Source organism: Rattus rattus, chromosome 15 (genome assembly GCF_011064425.1).
Source record: "Rattus rattus isolate New Zealand chromosome 15, Rrattus_CSIRO_v1, whole genome shotgun sequence".
NCBI lineage: Eukaryota > Metazoa > Chordata > Mammalia > Rodentia > Muridae > Rattus > Rattus rattus.
The window spans coordinates 64,873,511-64,883,160 of NC_046168.1; the positions used below are offsets into that span (position 1 = coordinate 64,873,511).

At 43.5% G+C, this 9,650-nt stretch overlaps 1 pseudogene; it reads right to left on the reverse strand.

The window, feature by feature from the left end:
- Positions 1–250: 250 nt before the first annotated feature.
- LOC116884401 lies at positions 251–3,339 on the reverse strand (annotated as a pseudogene).
- Between the last annotated feature and the right edge of the window lie 6,311 nt (positions 3,340–9,650).

Sequence of the window (9,650 nt, forward strand, 5' to 3'; positions counted from 1 at the left end):
TGTGGAAGTGTAAGCTGAATAAACTCTTTCCTCCCCAACTTGTTTCTCCTCCTCCTCCTCCTCCTCCCTCCTCCTCCCTCCTCCTCCTCCTCCTCCTTCCTCCTCCTCCTCCCTCCTCCTCCTCCTCCTCCTCCTCCTTCTTCTTCTCCTTTATTTAACTATTCCTTCAGCACATTTATTTGCTTCAGGTAGTTAAGGCCCCGCAACCCTCATCATCTCAAGGCTCCTCCAGCTCTAAGGCCACGTTCTGCTGCAGGCCCTTTCCTGAGGCTATGAGAGCAGAGTCTGTCTAGCTGGAAGAGGCTCCCAGTGTCCTTTGCACAGCCTGAGGCAGTGCTCAGTATCTGTACTTTGTAGAATAGTCCTTGGGCGACACCACCAGGCCTTGGCCTTGCGGGCGCCACGGTACCACGGTCTCTGTGATGTCAACCATTTCATGCTTGTCTTCCATGGCCCAGTTGATCTTGTTATTGTTACCAGTGCCCAAATCAATCATGATGTTTGTTTCTGAAGAAGAACATGACCGTGCATGGGTCATAGAGCTCGTCCATCTTGTCGAAGTCAGGTACTTATTCTGTAATATCCACAAGACAAATAACTGCAAAATTTTTAACTTTTTCGGTGATGCTGTACAGAATTTCATCCATCTTCAAGCAAGTGTGATCCCAGTTGTGTCCGAAGCGAATGACGACCACACGGTCCTCCTCTGAAAGGATGGCCTGGTCTACCTGTCAGCCATTATGCAGATGTGGAAGCCCCCAACTTGCTTCTTGGTCATGATGTTTACTTATGTAGGAATAGAAACCAAAAGACACACACATGGACATACCTCACTGCACACACACACACACACACACACACACACACACACACATGCCTGCACTCACATACAGAGTTGTATACACATATCCAATATACATATCAAACACACATCACATACACACATACCACACAGAACACATCTTTCACACACACACACACACACACACACACACACATATACACAAGCCTGCACATACACCCCCCACACACATATCCAACACACATACCACACACAAACACAACACACACAGAACACATCTTTCACATACACATATACACACAAGCCTGCACATACAGCCACCCACATACCACATACACACATATCCAACACACATATCATACACATACATATCTGCTCACACACACACACACCATCACACACACCAAATAGTTGTACATTGATTAACATGAAAACCAGTCTTTCTTTGTCTTACTCCTCTGCAGCTGGGATTCTCACCTAATCACTTCCCTTATTTCTTCCTGGTTTTTATTTCCATCTTTCTCTACATCTGTGCGTTCTTATACAGATGTAGAACGTCATGTTTTAGGTATCCTCTCATGGTTTCTTCACTCACAGGATGACCCGGTCTGTGTCTTCTCTTCAGTCTTTCTCCACTCCACCTTCCTTCCAACCGCTGTCCATCTGTCCCAGGTCTTGGTTAAGTTGACATTTGTGTGCACAGATGAGCTGTGTACAATGTTCTGTTTTCCTTAGAGATAATAGATTTTTTTTTTTTGTCCATGTGTTTGTGGTCTTTACATCATTAATCTACCCTCAAAGTGTCCGCCAGAGAAATAACCCTGTTAGGATTTCAAACACATCTCTCAACTCTTTCTGGTTTTCTTTTTGAAACATTTCTTCTGGAGTCTTTCTCCTGTGTGGGTTGTTGGCTCTCAAGGCCTTCTGTAAAACTACAGCCCTGGGGGGGTCTCCTCTTGCTGTCACTCTGGAATTTTCTCTCCTGGTTCATCTCATTTCCTGGATCCCGCATAATTGTCAAAGTAAATTTCCTTCTCCTCCTCCTTTTCCTCCTCCTCCTCCTCCTCCCATTCCTCCTCCTCCACCTCCTCCCATTCCTCCTCCACCTCCTTCCATTTCTCCTCCTCCACCTCCAAACATTCCTCCTCCTCCCAACCCTTCTCCTCTTTTTTGTCTTTTGATTCTGGGTCTCATGTAGTCAGGGATGCCCTTGAACTCTTTGTCCACTTCCCCAGTGCTACAGTCACTGGCCTGGGCTATCATGCTCAGCCACATCATCTGTATTGGTGAACTGACTGACTCATTTAACTCATTCATATTCCAGTGGACTCCTAGGAAACAATGCTCGGAGGATATGTATTTTAAAATACCTCATTATGAAATTGTGTTAAAAATAATCAGGTGTGGTAACTGACGGGCACTCGTGAGTCCAGCTACTTACTAGGGAAGCTAAAGGTGGATGTTTCTGAGTTTAAGCCCAGCCTGGATGGACTGCATGAAATTACACGTTCTCTCTCTCTCTCTCTCTCTCTCTCTCTCTCTCTCTCTCTCTCTCTCTCTCTCTCTGAAATCTTTTTAAAATGAATTTTGAAGTAATGATCTAGTTTCTGTCCACCTCTGGAATTGTTCTGTGAACAATGTTTACTTTCTACACGCTGTTGGGGTCTTAGTTAGAACCTGACATTTTAAAAGTTCACAGTGATTTGTTGTCGTGAGTTCAAAAGGATGATTTAGTTATCTGGTATGTTTGTCTGTGTGCTTCAGTTCTGCATAATTTCCTTGAATTGTTTGTTTTGAAAAAAATTTTACTTTAATGTGTGTGTGTGTGTGTGTGTGTGTGTGTGTGTGTGTGTGTGTGTGTGTGATGTCACAATTTGCAACCTCTTGCTTTCTGGGCAATTTTCTCTTCCAAGCATTTCATTGGATTTTTCAGCTTTGCCACAATAATTTTAATTTGCAAGAACATTTGTCTCTGATTCTTCTTCATTACTGCAGCATTCTCATTGTATCTCTGTGTACTTTGTTACTTTTTTTTTACAGAAAAATTCCTCTTTCTGTGTTGTCTCTTTCCTGAGAACTCTTTTATTTGCTAAGTTTGAACCTATTTTTATCTATCTATCTATCTATCTATCTATCTATCTATCTATCTATCTATCTATCTTTTGAGATAGGGTTTCACTATGTGGCCTCTTTTGGACTGAGTAGACTAGGCTCAGGCTGGCCTTGATCTCAGAGAGATTTGCCTGCCTCTGGTCCACCTGTCTCTGCCTCCAGAGTCCTGGGATTAGTGGCATATCACCCACTCTTCCCATTTATCGTGAAGTGGATTTCTGGAAGGATCACTCTTTAGAACCTCTCTTGCATCTGTCTTTGACTTTGTGTTTGCTTCAGGCTCCTTGTTCAAGACCCATGTCTCTAAGGTTACCTTTGTGGATGACGGTCTTGTCAAGGGGGGCACCCAGAAAGCATGGCGTAAGAATGAAGTGACTGTAGTTATAATCTGTCACAACAAGACTTGATGTTTGACCTTCGGACATTTCTTTTTGTTCTTGGCAGCTGTTCCTTTGCAGAGATAGAAGCCACTAGACCGTGGATGCAGGGCTGTCTAAGGTGTCCTTATCAATGTTCTTTATGGAGATAGCCTTGCATCCAAAGTAGGTCTAACCAGAACCACTTCCTCGGGTTTCATGAATATGCCCATTTTGACAATAGCCACCGGAGCCTACCACAGGCAGGAAGCCCTGTCCTATTTCTATGATGTCATTTCCTCTCATATTTAACCATCCTCCTAACTAACCAGGACACTGAGAAGACTAGAATATGGAGAGAAACTCTGTGATGGGTGAGGCTTGGCAACTGGCAGCAAACAATTTTTTCTTTTATTTATGACAGTGTCTCGTGTAGTCCAGGATGGCCTTGAGTGAACTCTTTGTGTAACCAAGGATGACCTTGGATTTATGATCCTCCTGTCTCTGTCCCCCAAGTGTAGGGGTTGCAGGTGTGAGTCCTCATAGCTGACAGTAGACATTTTTTTAAATCCTGCTGTTTTCTGCTTGGGTGTCTGGATTATTAAGAAGGGAAGACTCTCAACCAATAGTAGCTCTTTTTCTTTCTGAGCTCGAAATTGATTTCAGACAAACAAGTGGAGCTCAGAACGAGAGCTTTGTTTTCTGATGATGCAGACCAGAACACGAGGCCCCAAATATTTCTCTTGAATGTTGACTAGTTTCCTTTTGCATATTTGCTAGTTTTATCTCAACTGGACATACATTAGAGTCCTCTGAGCAGAGGGAACCCAATTGAGAAAATCCCACCATAACATTGGGCTGTAGGCAAGTCTGCAGAACATTTTCTTAGTTAGTGATTGATGGGAGAGGGCCCAGCCCATTGTGGGTGGTTCTACCCCTGGGATGGTGGTCCTGGGTTCTATAAGAAGGCAGGCTTATAGGGCAAGTCATGAAGAGCAAACTAGTAGGCAGCACCATGGCCTCAGCATGAGTGCCTGCCCCCTGTCCTGGTTTCCTTCGGTGATGGACTGTAAATGTGGAAGCTCAAGTCAACTGTTCCTTTTCCTCCTGGTGTTTCATTGCAATTGCAGCAACAGTATCCCAAACTGAGACATTGCCTTAAGTCAATTCACACCCCTGTCAACTCACGCAAAGGAACACTTCTGGTCTCCTCCACGCAGATGGGCCATGCTATAAATGTCACCATACAGAGCAGGGCAAACCTTAACGCTCTTTCTTGGTAAAATGGCTACTATGGTCGGAACATGTTCTCCCAAAAGCATGTTGGAAACTCAGTGCCCAGTTCTACAGTCCTGAGAGCTCGGGGCAGGTAACGTGGTTAGGCCACCTGAGTTCTCTTGCCATGAGGGGACTGGGGTCTTTATCTTGGGAATTGGCTTTTTTTTTTAAATATTTATTTATTATAAATCTTTTTTAAAATATTTATTTATTATATATAAGTACACTGTAGCTGTCTTCAGACAAGCCAGAAGAGGGCATCAGATCACATTACAGATGGTTGTGAGCCACCATGTGGTTGCTGGGATTTGAACTCAGGACCTCTGGAAGAGCAGTCGGTACTCTTAACCTCTGAGCCATCTCTCCAGCCCCCCAGGGGTAAATCTTAATAAAAATGGGAATTTGCTAACATCCACTCTTCTGATCTCCCCTCCCCCCACGCCTTAGTCTGATTGCCACATCTAGGAACCTTTGGCAGATGCTGCCACCAACCCCCGCAGCTTTCAGAAGAGGAAGAAATAAATTTTTATTCTTTAAAAGTTATTTGATCTCAGGCTGGAAAGATAGCTCAGTGAATAAGCGTGATTGATGCTCAGACATGGGGATCTGAGTTCAAATCTCCAGTAGCCACATGGCAAAGCTAGAGTGGGCACATGATCATCTGAGAGCCCAGTCGGGTAGGGGTGGAAACAGGGTTTGCTGGCTACAAGGCCAGCTGCAGGCTCAGTGAGAGACTCCGTCCTGAGGGAATAAGACAGAGAGTGATGGGGTGGGACACCTGCCTTCCCCCTGAACCCCTCACTTGCACACCTACAACACATGTGTATACACAGGTTCAAAAAAGAAAATAGATGTAAAATGTTCCCAGTCTTTGGTAGTGGCAGGACAAAATGAATGAAGATAACTTGAATAAGACTTGTACTCTATGTTCGGCCTGACTTCCAGTGAATCTTATTTAGCTCACAAACTTTTTCTTAAAAAATATTTATTTATTTATCCATTTTATATGAGTGCACTGTAGCTGTCTTCAGAAACACACACCAGAAGAGGGCATTGGATCCCATTAGATGGTTGCGAGTCACCATGCTGTTGCTGGGAATTGAACTCAGGACCTTTGGGAGAGCAAACAGTGCTCTTAACCACTGAGTCATCTCTCTAGCCCTGTCCACAAACTTTTAAACATTTCTGTGTTTTTAATCTTTTTTTTTTTTTGAGAATTTCATACATGCAAACAATGTGTTTTGACCATAGTCATCACTAATTCCTGCCCTAACTCCTTCCAAACCACTCTCCTCTTCCTCCTCTCGCCTCCTCTTCCCTTTTCTGGGGGCCGGGGGACAGGGTTTCTCCATGTAGCCTGGCTTATCCTGGACCAGGCTGACTTGGCTGCCCTTGAACTTACAGATCCACTTTCAAGGGCTGGGATTAAAGATGAACACCACTAAGGCTCAGCCGCTCTTAACCTTTTAAAATGAACTATTTTTCCCTCAGCCAGACTGGAACACTGGGTCAAGCTGTGCACTGTGGTTAAAGGCAGGTTTCTGCTCCTCATGATGAGTAAGCTGGAAGGACTGGCTATCTGTTAGTTCTTCTTGGCTACAAACACATTTCACTGTGATTTTCAAGGTCAGTTCCAGTTTCTTAGGCCAAAGAGAGATATTAGGGTTTGGTAACTCAACAAATATGCTCAAATATGCTCACTCAAACCAAATAAGAAACAAGAACGACAAGCAGGTGAAGATTAAAAAAAGGTCAATAAATGCTGATTAAAATGGCGGAAGAGTGTGCCATCTGACCAGAGGCCCAGTAGGTGTGTGGATAGCTGTCCTTAAACAAATTAGCCACGGGCTCAGCAAAGTGACAAGCAGATCAGACAGTGGTCTGAGTGCTGGCCACTGCATATGAAAGAGACATTTTTTCCCATGCGGGGCTGAGCATGCTCAGTTCCTTCTCAAACTTCAGGCTGATAAAGTACGGCTCTCTTACATTTTTGGTTGTAAGCCCAGCTTTAACCATCAAGCCATCTCTCCAGCCCATCACTACTTTACCCAGGTGGAGAAGAAGGACCAGGGTCTTTCCCCACATCCTTCCGGTCACGTGTGAAAACTGCATAGTGTAGAGAGGGCCTGTAGTGAGTGCTTGTGAGTTATATTAGCACTAATAGCTACCACAGGGCTGGCTATGCTGTGCAGGGGAAACTAAGACTAAAAGTTACCTGGCCTAAAATGAACTAGGGAATTGTCACAGAATTTTGACATCTAGACTGTGATATTCTTCTATTTTTGTTTTGTCTTGAGATGAGGTTTTACGTAGCCTCGCCTGGTCTTAAGCACATTATGTAGCTGGGGATAACCTTGAACTCCTGACCCCCCTGCTTCTGCCTCCTAAATCCTGGGATTACAGATATGTGCTCTTCTAAGTAGACAGCAAACAATAATCACACGTCAATGTCTTTTCCCTACATATTCCTATGTGCTCATAGGGGAAACAAATAGAAATGCGTAAGTGTATTACAGTCACTTGATATGACTGGATAATAATATGTATTTTAAAATAAATGTCTGTGGAGTGCATAGCTGTAGAGGCCAAAGAAGGTAATTTACAAAATTATGTTCTGTGGAGGTTTAGGGATTCCCTCTGTTAACTGAAAGAAAAAAAAATGAAATAAAACTTAGAAGAAAATTAAAGAAGGGAGAGAATCACTTGATAGCCACTGGGGAAAATGTAGCTCATTAGATTCCGTTCCAAGTTTATGCGAATCTTGGTCATGCACCATAAAAAGATAGTAATTTTGAACCGCTCAGAAAATCACAGAGTCCATTTCCTGAGGCTTAAAGAGGGACACTCTTCATGGGGTACTGACTTTTAATACACTTTATAATTGGGAGAGATCTTCTATTTCTCTCTTCTCATTTCCTGCCTCTTGTCTTGTGTTCTTAAATTGAGGCCATTCCTTGGTCAGAACAGCGTGGTTCTGCGTGTTCAGTCTTCTGCCTTTTATCAAAACGTTGTCTGATTCTTTTCAGTTAATCAAAACCAGGAGAGAAAATTCCATGAATACAGATCTTTTACTTTTTTTCCCTACAAGGATCAGTCTCAGTGTGTGTATCTACAAGAGCACACATGTAAGGGTGTCGTGTGGCTGGGTGGGGCTGCAGGTGTTGCACTGAGACCCAGTGAGGAGCATTCATATGGGTCACTGGTGTGCCACATGAAGGACTTGTAAGAAATTATCAATGCAGTTGTCAACCAAGACCCTTGAAGAAGCAACTGTTTCATGGACCCTCCGGTAACATGCTGTGGCTTACTTGTGAAGGTTTGTTTCCTCAGCACGACACAATGTAGAATCATGTGGAGAGAAGTCTCTGTGAGGATTGTCTGGGTTGGGTTGACCTAGAGGGCATGCCTGTGAGGGATTTCCTTAGTTGGGTTGAATGAAGTGGGAGGACTCACTCGGCGTGTGGGAAACACCATGTGAGTGGCTGAATGCAAAGAGAGCGAGCTGACCACCAGCATGTGCACACAAATTCACGGTCTCTGCTTTCCACTGCAGATGTGAAGTGACTAACGAGTCCTTTCAAACTCTTCATGCTGGGACTTCCCAGCCATGATAAATGTTGATCTTGGGCTGTGAGCTCGAATGGACCCTTTTTCTTCTAACCTGCATTTGTCCCTGTAGTTTGTCATGGCAACCAGAAAGGTAGCTATGACAGCATCCGTGGCAGGATCCTAGGTAACAGGAATGAAGTTGGTAGACACAAATGGTTTTAGCACTGAACTTGTTTTGCTTTTCACTAAACATGAGAAACAATTAATATTTCACTAAATATGTGAGAGGAGACAGTCTGACTGTGATCCTTTTCTACTGAGTCTAAATTCGTCATGCTGAGATAAAGACTTAGAGTGTCCTTGTCAGACTGATTGGGCTGCACCGGCAGTTTCCCAGCCTGTGGCCGTGATAACCATTGAAGCACACGGTAGCTTCCTTTGAACGGTTATACTATCCACTGTTCTACTTTATGAGATTTCAGTTACCCGTTTCAATTACAGTTCCTGATACTACACTGCAGTGAGGAATTAGGGAATTATGAAAGGGGTATCCTCTACATGTAACCTTTATTACTATCACATTATAATTTTGCTGTATTTTATTACCAGTGGTTGTGTTAACTTTCTTGTTGCTGTGAGAGATTAGTTGACAGAAGCATATGAAGAGCTTTGTTTTGGCTCAAAATCCCTGAGGTTGCCGTCCATAATGCTGGGGAAGGCACGGTGGCTGGACCAGCTTGGTTTGTGGTGGGGAGAGTCTGCAGTACCTTTTGTTCTTGGTGGATCAGGAGGCCTGGAGATCTGGTTGGAACAGAAGCAGATCTCAACTCAAGGTCTGCAACCCGTGGTCCATTTCCACTAGCTAGAGCCAACATTATCTTAAAACAGTGCCCAGGCTGGAGGCCAGGTTTCAGTCACATGAGTTCCTGGAGGCACAGCTCACATTCCAGCCATACTGTTAATCACGTTACTCTCTTGAACAACTGTCCAGCTGTGGGTCTCTGTTTTTGTTCTCGAAACTTCAGAAAGAAGCTTCTTTAACGATGGCTTTGGTATTCCTGTGTTTAGTTTTTGTCTGGATGTCTATTGATGAGAATGGGGTACAGAAGTCACCCCACTGTCACTATGTGAACGATAGTGATTTAAGCTGTAGTCGTGTTCCTTTTATGAATGTGGGTGTGTTTGTGTTTGGTGTATAGATATTAAGAATTGCAGTGTTCTTTAGTGGATTTTTCCTTTGATGAGTATGCTGTGTCCTTCCCTATCTCTTTTGATTAGTTCTAGGTTGAAATCTATTTTGTCAGATATTAAAATGGCTACACTGGCTTGATTCTCAGGTCCATTTCTTTGGAATATCCCTTTCCATTCTTTTACCCTGAGGTGACATTTAATCTTGATGTTAAGGTGTATTTCTTGGATGTAGAAGGATGGGTCCTATTTTTTATTTTTATTTTTTTAATAAATTTTTATTGGATATTTTTTATTTACATTTCAAATGTTATCCCTGGTTTCCCATCCATAAGTCCATAACTGCCCTATCCCCTCCCCGCTCT